The 8,492-nt window shown below is 24.2% G+C and overlaps 1 non-coding gene across 1 annotated transcript; it reads right to left on the minus strand.

Moving 5' to 3' along the window:
* Positions 1-5,863: 5,863 nt before the first annotated feature.
* Trnaw-cca (transfer RNA tryptophan (anticodon CCA)) lies at positions 5,864-5,935 on the minus strand. The gene has a single exon. It is a non-coding gene; the product is annotated as a tRNA-Trp (tRNA).
* Between the last annotated feature and the right edge of the window lie 2,557 nt (positions 5,936-8,492).

Raw genomic sequence — 8,492 nt, forward strand, 5'->3', positions numbered from 1 at the left:
ATTTCAGATAACAAAAATTTTTTAAATGTCAAAAAAATTAAAATTATTTTGTGGCTATTTTTGGAGTCGAAATTATTTTGTTGTTATGTTGTTTTAAATGAGTATTTAAAGCTTTTATTGAGATATTTTTATAAAATCAACAAATAAAATTTTATATGACTCTTACAAGAATATATACTTAATAAGGTGTTTTATATTTAGTGTGGTTTTCTCTGTGAAAAAAGTTGGTTTTACGAAAGACGAAGAATAAAGTATTCCTTATTACGTGTTTATAAGATTTTTTTAAACGTTTGACAATTGCTGCTTCTAAAATTGATTTTTTTTGTGTAGATTTGTATCAGAAATTTAAAAAAAACAAAAGAGAAAATTTAATTAATTTAAACACATTTTGTATTCACAATTATAAATTTAAGTATAACTATTAAGTATTTTATAAAAGTCTTTTATTTTAAGGTAGAAAAATAATTCTATTTTCAAACAGTGTTTCAAGCTTTTTTGTTAGTGATAAAAAGATCATTAAAAAAATATAACATACTTTGAATAGGAATTTTATTTTTAGATATCTGTTAGAATATATTGTAAAAATTTTTTATTGTATTTTATTTACATGTAGTTTACATATAGTAAACGTCAAGTTTTTATGAAACCTTAATGAGTTAAAATAGGTAAATTTTTAACTCAATTTGTTTTCAACTGATTTACAAATTTTAAGCTGTTTAAGTTATGAAACATGTAACGACTGACATGATTATGGAGAATAAGTTTAAAAAAATAAAGATTAGTCATGACAATTAGACAGGCTAAAGTGAAATTTTTGTACGAATTTTTCTCAATAGTAGCTGAAGTTATAACCAAGTTGTGTACAAATTTAAATTTAATTTATAAAAACAAGTTTTAGGTTATTGATTACTACGTTTATTTTTGTCGTTGTTTGTTTTTTAACTTATAAAACCCTTTCAATACAAAAACTTTTATTTTAACTGGTGTATTTTACTTAAACTTTTTATTTAACTGGTGTATTTTATAAATTGCTTTTTGTATTGTTATAATAAGTCCTTAACATTTCTATGTTACTAGTTAAACAACTTTAGTAAATATAAAACAACTTTAAACCCAAGCAACTAGTCAGTTAGTTTACTACAAAAGAGCAAAAAGTAAATCATAGAACTCGTTATAAGCTTAATTAGGTCAAGTTAATAGGCTTTGTGAATTCAGAGGTTAGGAAACTGGTTTAACTAGCTTTTTTAGTATTTACTTTATTTGTCTAACGAAGTGCACCAAAATTAAACTAAATACCTTAGTAATTATGAAAATATTTTAAACAAATTGTATTTTATTAAAACATTATTTAGTTGCTTATTTGTATACAAGTATAAAAATGTATAAAACATGAGTAATGTTATCAAGTCATGACCAACTTCTATACCTAATAATTTGTCAACAACTGTGTTTGTTTGTGTGTTTGTTTAAGTAACGCCTAAAAAAAGCTTTATATTTAAACTTAGACCTTGAGAATTAAGATATTCATTGAAAATGCTTCATCATTTTAATTTAGTTAACAAAGAAATACCAAAAAACTAAAAACTCTCTAACTTCAATAGTTCTTAGTCTGCTAACTCAAGTATACGTAGAAGTTTTAGTTACTTACTGGTACTTATAAAACAATCATTTTTTACAGTTTAAAATCTGAATTTTTGTTTGCTCCTTTTTCTGACGTTAAATTTTGGTGATTTAAATTAAATTTTACTTGTTATTGTTTTTTTACTTGGTGTTTTGAGTTTTTAGTTTACTCATTACGGAATATATAATTTAAAAACTTACTTACCTTATGCTTAATGCTTTATTAGTGATTGTAAGAACGAAACTCTTTTATTTTTACATAAAAATTAAATTAAAACTTTTGCAAAACTCTTCAAAATTGTAAACAGCATAAAGCTGTACTGAATCAATATACTTAAATAACTAATTATGTCTATAAAATATGTTAATGTAATCATTAAGCACCACAGATTTTTGTAAATTTAGTTATTATTACGAAATATAAATTACTTTGTTGCTAAACAATCTTTGTTTCAAATAACACCACGTTTTAATAAGAAATTTTCGAAAACAAATCTACGAATTTTCAGCTAACAGCAATTATAATTTACGTCACAATAAAAGTTCGCATTGCTGCATTTTCAAGTCTTTCATTGCAGTAAACTTTGCTTTAAAAAATTCTATATTTTGATAAAAATTCGTCATCAAGTCACGAATTCGATGGCTGCAACTTTATACAGTGTTTTTTGTAATGTTTTAAGAATTACTAAACATGGAACTAATCTGTAAAATACTTTGTGGTACTTATTACGGTTTTGTTTCGCACAAAATTTCAAACACATTTCAAACATTTATAAACCAAAATTAGATATGAAAAATAGCTTGTTATATTTTAACTTATAAAGTGTTCACCAAAACTATTATCTAGTTGTTTTAAAACTTTATGAAGTTTTGTTTTTAAATATATAGTCCATGTAATTTTTTTGAATCTTTGTTAATTATAGAGGTTAGCAAAAAATATAATGTTAAGTCATTAAAAATTTAACGATTAAATTGATAAAATATAGTTATTTGAACTAAACCTTTAAAAGAACTAAACTATAAACACTGATGAATTTGCTTTTTAATCCGATATAAAGTTAATTTTGTTTATTGCATGATAAAAACATAGTTATTCAATTTCATACTACTAAAAATAACTTAAGCTACGTCATGGAACTTTCAAATGACTTCACAATATTAACACTTCCGATTTGCGTTTTCACTAGGTGTTACATAAGTTCAGTTCCTAATGACTATGAAACAAAAATGATTGTGTTTACTTAAGTGATATGCGGTTTTGAGAATTTGTTTAACAAATAATAAAATGGAAGGGTATTGTAAATTGCTCGTACAAATATCATAGTGAAAAATGGTTTCGAATTATATTTATATTAGTAAAAGAAAAACGTTTTCGTAACAAAAACAAAAAAAATAATTAAAAGTGTTTAGAAATTTTTAGATGTTTTTAGTAGTTTTTTATCAAATCTGTAATATATATTGTAGTAAATTAAGTGTTATTGTACTATAATAAGAATAGCAGTAGAAATGAAAAAAAAAATTAAGTATATAAGATCTAAATAATTAAATTTGTGACAACCTACGTAAAATTTAGTTTATACAAAAAAAAAACGTTAAGTACCATATCTGGCATGCAAGGAGCAAATTTACGCAACAGTCTCGATTAAGCCAATATGTATGTAGCTAAAACAAATTTATAAGTTAAATGCAACCAACTAATAAATAATGTACGTAAAGTATATTTGTAAAACAAATACAAAGGCTTGATATTTTGTTTTAAATAACACAGCCTAACCTGGGGAAAAAATCCGATAGCAGAATTTAAACAAAGTATGGTAGTTTACCAGTTTAACTGCTTCTGTGAAGCTAGTTATGTCAGGATGACCTCAAGACAATTTGACAATTAAATAACACAAACAACTTAAGTAACTTGCGGCTAACATTATACGTATAAAACTCAAGTAAAATATTTTGTTTACATATGTTTGTTATACAACATCTACTAATATAGACATATATTTCTTCTACGCCTTTAAGTAATTACTTATGCTTTTCTTATGTGTAAAATATTGAAATATTTTGTTTTATTTCTTTATAGCCGTACACGTGAAATTTAAAAAAATTTAACAAACAACATTCTTATAATTGCTTTAATTCTTATAAGTAAGACTTCATATAAAGTATTTTTACTGTTTGAGTTTTCTACAAACCAAGCATTTTTTACATTTTCGTCACATTAATACCATATTTAGTATGCAAAAAATAAAAGTTTTAGTAATTTTGTGTTGTTGCCAATAACTTAGAACTCTTTTACGCTATAATTAAAAAAAAACACACTATCTCATTCGTTTTTGCAACACGTAATAACCAACAACAACTAATCGAGTTTAATAATTTTAAAGTTATAAAGCTAAGAACTTATTTGTTTAAAGAAACGATGTCATTTAAATATTCTATTGAGCAAAAACAATATTTATAGTTTTATTTTACTTTGACTTATATTTATATATTCACAAAAACAATTTCACATGAATTTAAATTTAGTTGGTTAATAATACTAAAAAATGAAAAAATAAGTTAAGTATTTATATTTTATAGGTTTTAGATTTTAAAATGTAACAAAACTTTTAAACATACGTTTATCATTTAATTTCTTTTATGTTCGTGTTCATTTTATAATTATACTCAACGACTTAAAGCTTTTGATGTATAATCATTAATTTGTATTTCAGAATAATTAGGGTTTCTATTTAAAACAAAAAACTAATATGACAGTAACTTTTCTTACAATAACAAATTAAAGTCAAAAACTTCATATATATAAACTTTGTTTTTTTAAATTTTAAAAACCAAAAAAAGAAAATACCGACCGAAAGTAAGGGTCAAGGGTCATAGTACTAGAAATAAATTTAAATAAATTAATAATAATAATATTTTTCAACCCGGGCAAAAGTTACCCCTCGTGCAAAATTGACTCCGTGCAAAAGTGTCTTCGTGCATATTTGATCCTTCGTTAAAAAGTGTCCCTACGTGCAAAGTAGACACTTCGATTGAGCAAGTATCTATATAAAAACTTTTTCAAATCAAATACAACCAAGAGATATATAATGCACGTAATATAGTGTTTTTGCATAATTTCTCTAACACTATATAAAATATTTCTAATACGCAAACAAATTATGTCAACTGCGGCAAAAATTATGCGTTTAAACATAAGTAAAAGATATTGATTGTGTATGTTTGTCATACAACATCTACTAATATAGTCATACTATTCTTTTACGTTTTTAAATATTTCAGTTGTGTTTTTAATATTTGTAAAACACCTTTTTGTTTTGTTTTTATCTATGGTAGTTTTCAACATGAAACTTTAAAAATGTTTTACAAACAACTTGAGTTCTTAAAAGTACAATTTCATGTAATTTTGGTGAAATTTATTTTACTGCGTGATTTACTATCCATAAATAAAACATATTTTACATTGTTGTAATAGCAATACCATATTTAGTTTGTAAAAACTAAAGAACTGTGTTTTTCGGTATTGTTGCCAGCAAGTTAGAGCTTTTTGACTTGCAAACAATAGTAAATATTTACAAAATTTTTACTACAACTTGCTTATTTAAACAAAACATAACAGTTAATAGCAACTAATATAGCTTGAAAAATTTAAAATCTAAAACAAAGACCTTATTTGGTTATAGAAGCATGGTCACTTAAAGCTAGTTTTACTTTGAAAACCATTGTAAATTTTTTTCAACATTTTTTTTGTTTCAGCTTATTCTGGGTTATATTTACATGTTAACACAAATACTTCTATATCATAAGTTTTTGCAGAGGTTTTGAACTTATTTGTTAAGTAAACTAGATAATAAAATAAATTAAAATTTGTGACAAAAACTAAAATAAAGAATAACAAAATGTTTATTATGCAACAAAAATTTAATTTTTTAACACTTGTCAATATCTATATGAGCTGATATTTCAAGTATAACGAAGTCAAACAAGCTTTTTTTGTAGTGATATCTTATCTTAACAAACAGCAAAAAGCTGTTTGTAATTTATAGTTTTATCAGACTTAATAAGATGTAGTTATTAAAGCATTTTTTTTTCTACTTTTGAAGTTTTTAAGTATACTTCTGTTGTATTTCAACTTCATTTTAGTAGTAATAACATTTTTAAAAATTTTTTAATCGTGTCTATACAAAAACTAAAGGCATTTAATGGCTAAGCATATACAGGTTCTCACACTAAATAAAACAAAACATGACCCGGACGGGATTTGAACACGCAACCTTCTGATCTGGAGTCAGACGCGCTACCGTTGCGCCACCAGGCCTGTGAATGAATAGACAATATGAGTTTATTTAAATACAAGCTACTATGACGTAATAATGCAAGCTTCACGCAAAGCTTTCTTAGCTGTAATGCATGCATATTCTTCTTTGGGTGGACTTAACTTGAAATATCGCTTTGAAAATTAGTTTGTTGTTTAAACGTTAATGTATATGAAACAAAAGTAAGTTTAAGCTGTTTTTGTTTTTTCGTAGACTAAGCTATCATAATTAATACAATAAGTTGCTTAAACTAATTGTATTATGTCTGACATGATTATGCAAAACTAATAAATACAAAAACATTATTCAAGGAAGTTTTGTACACAGTTATCGTCACAGTTCAATTATTATATAAGGTTTATTCTCATTTGTTAAAAAAATAACAACACTTATAAGCATCATTGTTCTGTAAAAATAAACTTTGATAGTTTTTAAGTTAGCAAAAAAAAAAAACATTTTTTTAAAATATAATTTCCATATAGTATACAAGGCACGAACTAAAAAACTAAAATTTTGGGAAAAGAAATACTTTAAGGAACAGTAGAAAATGATGAAATAACATTCAGAATGAACTCTTTTCCTCTATACTCATTTAGATTCTATGTTATCTATTTTTATTTTTTATCTGTTTATTTTATATACTACATCATGGTTTTTTATATTTATTATTATCATTTGATTTTAGCCAATCTCAGTTGATAGAGAGAGGGCTTATGTTTTTATTTACATTTTTTCATATAAGTTTTATAAATAGTTATTTAATTAGGTACAATTTGTGGGTTTATTTTTGTTAGCTTAGGGTTTATTTAGTTACACTCTGTTTCATTTAGTTAACTTATAAAAGATCGTGTAGAGTATGACACTTTATCACTATACTTAAATGAGACAGTAGCTTTTTATAAAATACATTCAGATTTGCACTTATTGTCACATGGAAAATTTTTCAACTAACTTGTTGACGTGTCCGCTAATGATTCTTTTCGGACAATTCAAATTTGAAAAACGATAGTTATACAAACATGTATGAAACATAAAATAAATGAAAAAGAAGCCGTAGACCTTTTTAATAAAACTATGTTAGCAAAATATAAACTGGAAAAAAATAAATAATATATATTATTTCTTTAAACTACTAAAAAATACTATACTTTTAAAGAAGTTTGAGCTTTATCTCTAAAACCATTTAAAAATTTTCTAAAAGAAAAAATGGTCTGTAGAATTTAGACCTACATATATGTATATTTTTTATTTCGTTCAAAAATATCTTACTTTTTGATTTGAGGCCCTTTAAACCTTTTTTAAAGAGTTTGAATTGTCGAAATTTAAGTTGTCCAAATTTGAATTTTCGTGCCCCCGATACTTAGAGGTTTTTGACTTGGTATATATGTTTAGAATTATGCTGTGTTTAAACGGAAATTCAAAAATAAGCCATTACTAAAACCAAGAATATCTTGTTAATAAGGTGATTTAAAATTAGAGTGTTTTTCTCTAAGAAAAAGTTGATATTACAACAGCAAACGTCGTAGAATAAAGTATTCCTTATAAGGTATTTATAAGGTTTTTTTTTAAACACATAATTTAAACGACAATTACTTGTTTGTATAGAATTGAGTATCTATACGTAGAAGTTTATAGTTATTGATAAATGCATTTTAATTTTTAAGTTTTTAGTTTATGACATCTTTTTAAACTAATTATTTAATTTTTGTTTTTTCTAAATTGTTTTTTTTTTATGTTATTATACTGAGTCGTTAAAATTTGTAAGTTACTAATTTACAGGTTAGACATATTTAGTATCAACTTATTAATGTTTACTTTATAAGTCTTACAAAATGCTCTGACACTTACCTGAGTGTATTGATAATCATGAAATTAAATTAAACAAATTCTTCACTTATTTCAACATTATTTAAGTGCTGTTTTATACACAAAGCATAAACGTATAAAATCAAAACAATGTTATTCAGTCAATCCATGACTAGCTTCTATAACTAATGCTCTGTCAACAACTGTGTTTGTATATGTGTTTATTTAAGAAACGCCTACAATAAAAGCTTTCTATTAATTGTGGCCTTGAAAATTAAGATATTCAGTAAAACTGCTTTATCATCTGAATGTCGTTTTTCAGTTAACAATGTAAAAACCAAGTAAGTTAAAAGTATTCAATCTCAAGTATTGTATTAAAAGTAAACGTAACAAATTTTTAGTACAGTTTTAGATTTTTACTGATACTTATAAAATAAACAACTTTGACAGTTTTAACACTGTTTTCTTTAATGCTTTTTCTGATGATTGAACTCAAGATCTACATTTAGTTTTTGTGATTTAAATTAAACTAAATTTTTTATGTAGACTTAGTTTTATGACTTTGTTTTTATTACTCAATACGGAAAATATAAGCTAATAACTTATTTACCTTTTGTCTAATGCTTTGATAGTGATTGTAAAAATAAACTTTTTTTTTTTGTTTTATACATACAATAAATTAATTTACTTGTAGAACAGTTCAAAGTTGTGGTGATCATTTATCCGTGTTTAGTCATATACTTAAATAACCAA

The sequence above is a fragment of the Thalia democratica genome, chromosome 6, assembly GCF_965202585.1.
Source record: "Thalia democratica chromosome 6, ktThaDemo2.hap1.1, whole genome shotgun sequence".
In the NCBI taxonomy this organism is placed as follows: domain Eukaryota; kingdom Metazoa; phylum Chordata; class Thaliacea; order Salpida; family Salpidae; genus Thalia; species Thalia democratica.